This window comes from Pithys albifrons, chromosome 12, assembly GCF_047495875.1.
Source record: "Pithys albifrons albifrons isolate INPA30051 chromosome 12, PitAlb_v1, whole genome shotgun sequence".
Classification (NCBI taxonomy): domain Eukaryota; kingdom Metazoa; phylum Chordata; class Aves; order Passeriformes; family Thamnophilidae; genus Pithys; species Pithys albifrons.
Window position 1 is genome coordinate 9,916,517 of NC_092469.1, and position 9,011 is coordinate 9,925,527.

A 9,011-nucleotide genomic window follows, 5' to 3' on the forward strand; every position below is an offset into this window, starting at 1 on the left:
ACAGTAGGAAAACAATTTGTGTGTGCGTGAGACCAAGTTAATGTCAACAAAAAACTGTGTTTAATGACTCAGATTGTCAGTAACTGATTTAAAAATATAACATCAAAGAGCAAGACTAGCAACTGTACCAATAATAGTTTTTACAGTATGCAGTATTTCTGATTCAAACAGAAGTTTTCATAATTAAAAAAAAAAAAAAAAAAACCACACAGCAGTCATTTTCCCTTTAGTTTCCACTGAATAATGTTGATATTGACAATACATTAATATTGCTCAATTTATTTAAGCTGAATAAATAAGGAGGAAGGGTTAATAAGAATACAACTACCAAACATAATAATGGTCCTTAATCTTATGAAATTGCTCTTTACTCACATGAGCAGTCAGTCTCACTAATGTCAGTGGCCCAAATTTTGCAGCCCTTAATCACATACTGTTACCTTCGGTAGTTGTTGTTCTCAATTTAGGATCAAAGCCCATAGTTTGCTGGGGCCATCCTTTCAAGGGAGGATTGGGCCCAGACTGTTAATAAGGGGGTTGGTGGCTTACAAAGAGGTGATTAAGATCTTCCTTTGAAAAAACAGAAAAAGTGGAGTTCTTCTTTTGGATTATAACAGCACAGATAGCCATAGCTTGCGGATTTCAGAGTATTAACTGCTAATCCACAAGTGAACTGAAAGGTTTTTGTTTGTTTGTTTTGCTATTACAGTATTTAAACTTGTCAACCTTCAGTTCTCAGTAAGTCATACTTAAGTTTCTTAGCAAAATATTTTATCACATCTCTGTGAGTATGCCCAAGAGTTTGAGAAATCTCCTAGTTATATGCAAAATCCATGATAGGGTTTTTGTTTGATTCGGTTTTATTTAATGAAAAGCTTGCACTTATTCCTGAGAACTCAAACCATGAAGTTTTGGAAACTAAGCCACAATATAAAAGTTTCTATTTTCCTTAAGTGACATTCAAGGATTGCTGTTTGTCAGTGACAAACAGAAAGTACTTAGTGTAATTATTATAGCAGCTCAGTAAAAATCAGATTCTAGCCGTAGGTGATTGCAGCTATAAAGTTTCCAGAATAGGAACAATGAGCCCTATGAAACTAATGAAAAAAATCGCCAACTTCCTCACTCCAAAGTCTGATTTTTACAAGGACTCCATTTCTTCCTGGTTGCCAAAAATGAACAGTTTATTTGAATCTAGCTTAGGTCTCCAAGAAAACAATTTTAATGTAAAATTGAATAATGTTGCACTGATGACAGGATAATTAAATGGTTTCAAAACTGAGCAATATTTAGGTAGCGTGCCTCTATAATGAAAATAAAGAAATCATATTCTAATGAAAGCATAACTGAAGATGATAAATATCCAGACATACTCCTTGCTGAATCAGTGTACTGCAATCACATCAGTTAGAAATCTAATGACTACTTTGACATAAACAGGTATTTAATATGCTGAAAATGTACCAGATTTCCCCCCTCAAGCATTAGTAAAATCCCCAAGAAAATTAAAATCCAGGTCATAGCTAAATTCCTTTGAAACTGGGATTAAACAAAAAAAAGAAAAAAAAAGAAAAAAGAAAAAAAAGAGTTTAGTCACTGTAAGAATTCTTTGTGCTGTTACATTTTTATAAGGTTAAAGCTAAAAATAAGATCAAAATCTTTTTGGAGGTTACATTAAAAAAAGGCCAGGTGTGTTCAGAATCCCATCATACATTTATGCCTGTTAAACAGATGCCAACCAATAAATTAATTAAAGCTACTCTCCTTTCAAACCAGAAAAGAGGAAAAAGCTTGTAGGGACATTTATGGGGGTGACATTCTCTTGACTGACAAGTTTTTCATGCTTGGCCTCTAGTGTACAAGCCTCTGATACTTCTCAAACATTTTCCACAAGGAGAATGAAACCACGGTTTGTAGGGAAGAGAATTTAGTAACCTGTTTCCAGGCAGTCAGGTTGGTGCTAGAGACAGATGGCTGTTTATCAATCATGAGAACAGAATAAGGAATTAATGTTTCAATGTGGACCTGATGAAAATCCTTGCTAGTAACTCCTGTCATCATACTCAGAAAATCAGATTTACATGTGAAATATCTCACTCTGCTTTGTATGCCATACTTCATTGTGACAATTGGCATCTGAGCTGATCAAGTGAAAAAGTATCTTGTGCTGACTTTAAATTTTACCATACTTATAGGACTTGGAAAAACAAATAGAAAGAATTTTGAGGAACAGTAAATGGTCCTGAAAGGGTTATGTGATTCCTCAAAACATAAGATTCTTCAACACTTAAGAGACAAACAACATTCATTTCTGCATTTCTTCTTCCAATTATACAAATGTAATTTTTTTTGGAAACCACACAATTGCTGGAAAAAGGAATTAGTGGATCTAAGGGGTTATTAAACATGGCATTTACCCACTGCTCTTACACAGAAAAGGCAGCTCTGAAAAAAAATAAAGCTGATTAATATGAAAGGCAGCTAACCTAAAAACTAAAACTTGAACTGAATGGTGTGTGCTAATCTTTCTCAAATACACTTATGAAAGCTAAATTTGCTGGTATTTGTCATTGCTATGCAGGTTAAGTGTTCATGTGAACGATACCTCCACCGTTCTGAATGAACCAGTTAAAAACAAGGAATTTTGTCCTCACTGGTAATTTTCTGAATCTCCTGTCCATCTACGGCCACCTGAATAATGAACACTTCACAATCCAGGGTCATTTGTGATAAACTTTGTTAGAAAGCCACCATTCATTACTAGTAATTTCCTTAATCCTCAGGTTGCTTGTAAGGAAAAGATTGAAATTCTATGTTACGTATTTACTCTACTGGGTCTACAAACAAAATAACTCAACATAAATAAAATACTCACCAGATCAAACTCTTAATAGCCAGCCTTAGACTTGCCATTGTTTATTGATGTTTGTTTGCCAGCCTATCTGGAGACATAGGGAAAATCTTAATAGCTCTGGCCACTCATTAGCAAAGTACCATGGAGTCCTAATCCCATAAAGATATTAAACTATTTTTTCCTTACAATGGCAACAAATGGAGGGAATTCTTTTTACTTATTAAGATGTAGTACATTCTTTGCATATTGAGTTTCTTCTTATACTTTGAACTCTTATCCCCCATCGTTCTGTTTCTGAGGCCGAGATCAAAGTGGGTCGGCCTTACAGAGCTGCAGATGAGTAGCTGCCTTTCAGAGAATATTAATGCCCTCTTGAAGAGCAGGACTGGGAGGAGGTGCAGTCCCCTGGAGAGAGTGGCCCTGAGCTCAGACTCAGAAACCACCCGGGGACACGGCCCAGCTTGGACAGGGGGCAGCTGCTCCCTCAGTGTGACTGTGTGGCCCAGATCTCAAAGCAATAGTGAGACCACGTCTGGTGTGGAACTAGAGATTCTGGCAGACTGGCACAGAGCAATTTGTTTTACAGCAGGACAACACGTGACTAGTTTTGTATTTTGCATTGCAAAATTTTCTGGTCTTCCTTGTTCAGAATTTTGACTTCTCCAGTTTTAGATTTTACTTCTCACCACCTCACCTACTCGAGGGTTGGCCTTATTGATGAGCTTGCTGGCAGTGAGCAAGACAGTGCTCTGCTCCAATCTTACACTACCAGCAAGGATCCTGCCATATGGGGTTTCTTTCTTGCCTTCAAATTTGCTTGCAAGCCTTATAAAGGGGAATTACTTTAGACTTTGTTAAAGGTTAGAGTAAAAATGCTAAGTACTGAGACATTCAGTGGGTATCATTATATGAGAAGAAGAAATGTTATATTCATTACAGAGGAAAATGTAGTAATAAAAAGTATTACCTGCATTTACAACCCTTGTAACCTAATTTTTGTGACAAAGCAAAGAAGAAAAAACATTCCTTTCTGCCTCTCAGTGACCCCTATAAGAAACCCCCCATGGAGTCATTTAGGACAGTAATTTGAGTGAAAATATATGCAGCCTTTACTTTGCTTGCTCTTCTTAAATGAATAACCCTTACTGATAATCTAAAAGTTTCTAGAGATATTTATAAAAATGCCCTGAAATTAGTAGGCAATTAAAAGAAATAAAAACTTAAAAGACATTTTCCACAACATAAAAGAGGAACAGAACACGAAGCTGCGTTGTTCAAATGTTAAAACTGTACATAAAATACTCCTTCAATATACGCTGCCAGTAAAAACCAAGGCAAAGCAGGTCATTAAAATGTCAGACTTGGGGCAGAGTGGAAAAAATGCTGTGTTTAAAAGTAAACATGTAGGCCTTTTATAATTATTTCCCCTTAAAGTTAACTATTAAAAATCCCAACAACAAGCTAACCAAACCAAAATAAAACTAAACCTGAAGAAACAAGTCTGTACTATCAGGATAAAGAATCAAACTCTAGTCTTAGTCTCGTTCCTAAGCAAACCTAAGGACATTTTCTGAGCCTTTATGCAGCTGCATGTTGGCTTTGTTTGTGAAATGCCATTTTCCTTTACCTAGTTTTTCTAAACCAAAAGAAGAGTGATGTGTTCATGCCATTGATACTAATGTCATGTGTATGCTAAGGCTGAAAAGAAATAACAGGAACATTAAAAGCCTTGGGAGCCCTGTGTGCATCAGGAGAGCCCTTGGGAAGATGCTGAGGTGCCACACACAGCCTCGTGCTGACTTTCAGACTCACATTCACTGTTGTGGTGATGTTTATGTCCACATGCACAATTTTAGCACTGCTGTAAAGAGCTCAGACTAGAAAACCACACCCAAAGCCTTCTCCTTATCTGAACTCAAACTGCTCATTGAACCTGGCAGAAGATTCTATCAGGATAAAGGAGATGCTGTGGTAGTTGCTGGCAAACTGGAAGGCCCACTAATGCCACTTATTTGAACTAATCAGTTTTGCAGTCCAACACAAATGAACCAAGACAGGAAAAAGAAAACCAAAGTATGTATGTTCAGTTTTGAACTATGTGCAGTAGTGAAAGTGAAAAGGTTGTATCCTTGTGTCACTTTTCCTACTTCTGAACTTTCTGAGCCAGTAGCAAAGACCAATATCCTTCTGACTCTTCAATCACATTCTAGTTTTGTGTCTCTCCTACTAGAAAGAAGTGCAACATGTCCCTGAGTGGAAAAAAATTCCAACTCATTAATTTTGTATATTTTCAGCAAAGTGTCTGCATATGAAGTCAGTTTATCACCTGCACTGAGCTGAATTCCTAAATTGTGCCCAAAGGGTGACAATGCCCTAGTAAGAACTCTGTTCAGCAGGCACAATTCTACAGTAACTGGGCTAGTGTATATCTGAACAACACCACTGATGTACAGTTATTCCAGATTAACTTTAATTTTACAAAAGTAGGTGGCTCATAAAACACAGATAAATTTAATGATTAAAAAATAAAAAGGCTGCACCCTCAGGCAGCATCTGGGACTCCCACTGAAGTCTATGCAGGAATACAGGTAACTTATTTTGTCGTCTAACATCTCTGTTCCCTAAAGCTAACAAACACCACTGCTGAAAGTACAGGTTGTCACATTTACAATCGGCAATTAAAACCAACATTCTTCTGGTTTCTATCTGATAAGAGCAGAGCTCAAAGTGGAGAGACAATGGAGAAACACATAACAGCACCAACAAATTCAACTTGTATTTAACTAGTCATTTTTCTCTAAATTGGCTTCTGCAATGCAAATATTTGTAACTTGGGAAAAAAAAGCCTGTAATCCTGTTTGAGACATGCTATACTCAAAATACAAAGATCATGGGAGAATATTAACCTTCATACTTAAGCTTTCTTTTTCTAGTTTCTGGTGTTTTTAATGTATTATAATCCAACATATCAGGAGGAGACAGAGTAGTGGACCGAGTTTTGAACTGATATAATTGACTGAGCAGAAAATCCAAGATTCACATCTTTAGACAGCTGTGGTTATATGACTGTTAACAACAGGTCTATTATGACCAATAATTCCTCAGTAGGTATGATTACTAGTTCTTAGTCATAGGCTAACAATGGCAATGAAACCTGCAAAATCACACTCTATATGTTTGTTTGTTTGTTGGCAGGTCTATGGTTTTCATTCTATGATTTAACAGGATTAAAATTAGATGTTGGAAAGTTGGTTTCCAGACACATGCAGCGCCTTCCAGGAAAAAGCTAAAATGTTCAAAAACAAATTTTGAACCAACAGAGTGACTTTAGACCACCTCAATACTTTACATCATTTCACTGAACCAATTTGATTCAGCCATAGGAGCCCAAAGCCAGGCTGAATGCACCATGGAACCCATGGATTATGACCTATGGCTTGAATGATCCTGGAGGGCTGGTACTTAATTAAAATTGTAAGTTTGAACCCCATTTCTTTTCCTGTTGTCTACAAGTATTCAGTGTGATAATCCCAGTTTAAAAAGATTTTCTAGTCTCATGGCACCTCTGGAATTTCTAATTTCCTTAAAGGTAAGCAAAAATGTTATTTTTACCTGTATTCTTTATGCAGAATCAACTACTATCAACAGGGGATTCCAATGCTGGGAGAGAGGTTTCATTTTGCATTCTTCAACCTAGATAAAAAAGAATGGAATAATTTTCTGGGAAAATACTAGCAGTTCATAGTGAGGATTTAAAAAGCTTGTTCTTTTCTAATTATGTTTGTTACTGTCTTCCTGGCCGCAGGGTAAAACCAACAGCCAATTCTCCATTACCAAACTACAAAAAAAAAAGCAGTTTCAAAGTACACGTTTAATATTTCATACATTTTAAGACCTTCAAAAAGACTTATCATAGTTCTTCTGAAATCATGTGCCATATTTCAAGAAAGTTCCTTAGAAAAATGCTTTTCATGAGCATTTGGCTTTGCTCAGGAGTTGGTCTTTATGTTCTATTTGCAGAGCACAGGCCCAACTGACACCCAAATACAGGCAACCTGCACTGAGTCCTCATTCCTCCACATGCCTCATTTGCTGCTACTGAGTAGGAAAAACAAACCTCCACAAACACCACCTACATACATATTTTGAGAGTTAAAAGTACATGATAAACATAACATTAAATATTACCCACCCTCCACAAACAGTCGTCCTTCAGGGTTCCAATCTCCTGTAATTTAGCCCAAGTATGAACTAGAACAAGCCATAGGCATCAAGCTACTTTGATATTTCTTATAATTTCAGGATGGTTTTTTAGAGAGCTAATCACCAAGGTCTCTAGGATTCTTCTTCTGAAACTTTCATTTCCCAGAAGTCCCTCATTACATTCTCAGTTCTGGCCAACTCTGAAGATTGTGGGCTTATTTTTTGAAAAATTGATGGTTTCCCTTGTACTCCAATTAGCACTGCTCCTTGAGCAAAGAATCACACTGACCTTGCCAGCAGATTTTTCTCCCCAGTGTTGCCCCCTGTGCTGAAGAAGGGCAGACACTACTATGTTAAAAACAAATAAAAAAAGGTGAGTAACTGTCAGCTCTTAGATCAGAGAGTGGCCAGGAGCAGACTGGGGGCAGGGAAAGCTGCAGCATGGGAAGGCAATGCAAGGCACCTGTGCTCAGTAACCTTTTAGCCCAGCACAGCCTGTCTGCCCACAGCCACACAGAATCGGGCTGATTTTCCTCAATCACAGGAGGGGATAGGTTAGGAATAGTTCGAATGAGCTGATCAGCCAGTTGCAAGCTTCTACCGAAGGATGGTGATAAAACATTTTCAGCCAGAACAGCTGCTTCTAGATGTGCTGTTTGGCATTAAGATGACCTGAGCCAACCCAGGCTGCCTGCTGTATTTTAGAAAATGTGCACATGATTATTTGTGCCAGAGCACATGGGGCCTTATATCTCTACAATAAGACATATGAATTGTTTGTGTAAGCATCTTTAACTGCACAGATATACTTGGAAAACTGAGTGATTCACACCTTTCCTTTCTCTTCTTTATTAATTCAGTCATTCTGTTACTCCATCCTGGAGTCAACAGATCTTACAAAGCAGTCCTGGATCCTGCAAGTTGCCCAACACATTTAAATGTTGTGCTGAGATGCAGATCTATAGATGCTTTCCCCTTGTTTCTTGGCTTCAGATTTGGAGAGCACTTTCTGAAAAACAGAAGGATCTGATTTACCTTCATTTGTGTTGTCATTACAGTACTGCAGTTTGAAATCAGTATTTTGAGGCAATGGTTAGAAATCTAGCAGTGTTTCTGTATGAGCTGTCATCACCATCTGCACCACCATTGACTTTTTCTTAACTGATCCAGCTGAAAAAAAGAAAAAAAAGAATTGTTAGATCAGTTTGAGTCCAATTCCCTGTGACTGTGCAAACGCTTCTCTTGGAACAGGGCAGGGAAAGCAGCAGGGGCCAAAGTTGCTACAGAAATGCAAGTGTAGCCACATTCCTTGATATTTGTGTAGACAGCCAGACTGACTTAGAATAAAATGTTTTTAGGTGGATTCTAATCTTTTTTATAATCATCAATTTTTTCACATTCCAGATAGAACCCATTTACAGATCTGGTGTTTTTGTGGATTTGTTCACACAATATTTTGTGTTGGCAGTTCATTTCTGTCTTAGTTGTGTTTTCGTTTTTTTCTTTAGCAGATGTTTACAATTACTCCTTAAAATGTTTCCATTTTCTGTGATCACTGAATGTGAATGAGGTGACATTTTTAAAAATAATTGGGGCTTTTTCTGGCCACAGACAATGTTGTTAGATTCAAATAGCCTTTGTCTTTTAAACTGTGGTAAAGGTCTTCTTATATCTTTGGAAAAACAGCATCTGCACTACTTTGCCTTTCCATTTTTCCCCAATCAAAGTGTTATTTGCCATTATCTGACTGTATCTTCTGTCTGGCAATCAGATGTTTATACCGCTTTTTATTTAACCTTAAAGACACGAGGCCTGTTCTCCTGAATTTGTGTTGCAAGCGCCACAGAATGGATGGTACTATGGCACCCTGAGGTTCTGAAACACAAAGGAAGGGTTCTCTGCTTTTCTTTAAATCAGTTCTTTTTCATTTGTTTTTATTGACCTCAATTTAGAC

At 37.3% G+C, this 9,011-nt stretch overlaps 1 long non-coding RNA gene across 1 annotated transcript in view; it reads right to left on the reverse strand.

Moving 5' to 3' along the window:
- The window catches only part of LOC139677690 (uncharacterized), a 30,675-nt gene extending 22,461 nt beyond the window's left edge, over positions 1-8,214 (reverse strand). Inside the window, exons 1-2 of the long non-coding RNA XR_011698903.1 lie at positions 8,093-8,214; positions 6,467-6,547 (exon numbers count right to left, since the gene is read on the reverse strand). This is a non-coding gene — a long non-coding RNA (uncharacterized lncRNA). The remainder of the gene's footprint in view (positions 1-6,466; positions 6,548-8,092) is intronic.
- Positions 8,215-9,011: the final 797 nt, after the last annotated feature.